Source organism: Papilio xuthus, unplaced genomic scaffold (genome assembly GCF_000836235.2).
Source record: "Papilio xuthus unplaced genomic scaffold, Pxut_1.1 DF827756.1, whole genome shotgun sequence".
Taxonomy (NCBI): Eukaryota; Metazoa; Arthropoda; class Insecta; order Lepidoptera; family Papilionidae; genus Papilio; species Papilio xuthus.
Window position 1 is genome coordinate 875,602 of NW_013530893.1, and position 1,299 is coordinate 876,900.

At 34.6% G+C, this 1,299-nt stretch overlaps 1 protein-coding gene across 1 annotated transcript in view; it reads left to right on the forward strand.

The window, feature by feature from the left end:
- LOC106116075 (beta-1,4-galactosyltransferase 7) overlaps positions 1 to 1,299 on the forward strand; it is a 5,953-nt gene that overhangs the window by 1,250 nt on the left and 3,404 nt on the right. The gene's annotated exons all lie outside the window — the stretch shown is intronic.

Genomic DNA, 1,299 nt, shown 5'->3' on the forward strand with positions numbered 1-1,299 from the left:
ATTCAATGTTTTAAAATTAATTACATTTAAATAATGATAAAATTGTTTAATGGAGTAAAAACTAAACCAGTTTCTTATTCATTATGCAAAAGTTTTATCTTAACTCAAATGATAACAATTTTAATTTTCCTTACGTTATTTTAAAATTTAAATTAGTTCCAAATGGTTAAAATCGTGTTATATATTTAAAAGTTAGTTTGAATGAATGAAATTTTTTAACAGTGGTAGAGCCCGCTTTAACATCTTCACACGAATCGGCCCGGTTCGCCCGGTGATATACCACGACCACACAGAAGACAGGCGTCAAGTGGAAGCAATTCCGCGTTTCGTCTGATGAGTGTGCGTCCCGGAGGCCTAATTTAGTCCTCTTTCCCTTCCCACCCTTTTTCTTATAAGGAAATGATGGGAAGTGGAAGTGGACTTTCCGGATGAGAGGATGCATGGAAAGGGAAGATATTTTATTTCAGTGCATCCTCTCTTCCGTGGATTATAGGTAGGCAACGCATATGCAATTGCGTATGTCTATAGGCAACGGTCACTTCGCTATTTCAGCGATTTCAGGTGGCCGCTCGCTCGTTTGTCACCTTTTGATATATAAAAAAATTACATAAGATAAACAGGTTCGTAGAGTAAATAATAAAATGTGTAACACTTTTTTAAAAATATATTTAAAGCAACGTAGAGTTAAAAAAATCTTCCTGTTTATTTCCGAACCTTATAATCGATCCTAAAGATATGCCCAAATACTATTTTCAATATTTTGAATGTGTACAGTCAGCGTCATATAGATCGTCACAGACAAGATATGCAAATATATAGGTACATCAAAAGTAATCAATTATATCGGTACAACAAAAGTCCTCAAAATAATAGATACATTCACCCTGCTCAAATACATCGGTACATACACAGCGTCAAATATATGAGTACATGCAAGATGCTCATAAATATCGTAGCAGCCACAGCGTCATAAGTAACGAAGCAGTCAAGGTGCGCAAAAATATCGGTACATTTGACAAAATTGAACTCTATCTCTATATACTTGTGATACAATTTGGAATAAACTACTTCTGTTACATTCATTTGACACTTTGCATCAAACCATTTTTCAAAATTTACTAAAAGTGTTCGACGCGGATGACAGATTTTAGGTAGATAAAACCAACATCAAATTTAAGTTTGTCATCATATATGCTAGTTTGGTCTCGTGGCCTTATCGTTCGCCGCCGTTGGTACGTAAGGTCGGCGGTTCAAATCCCAAGCCACTATTTTTTTTTATTTTTATATTTAAACTTTTTA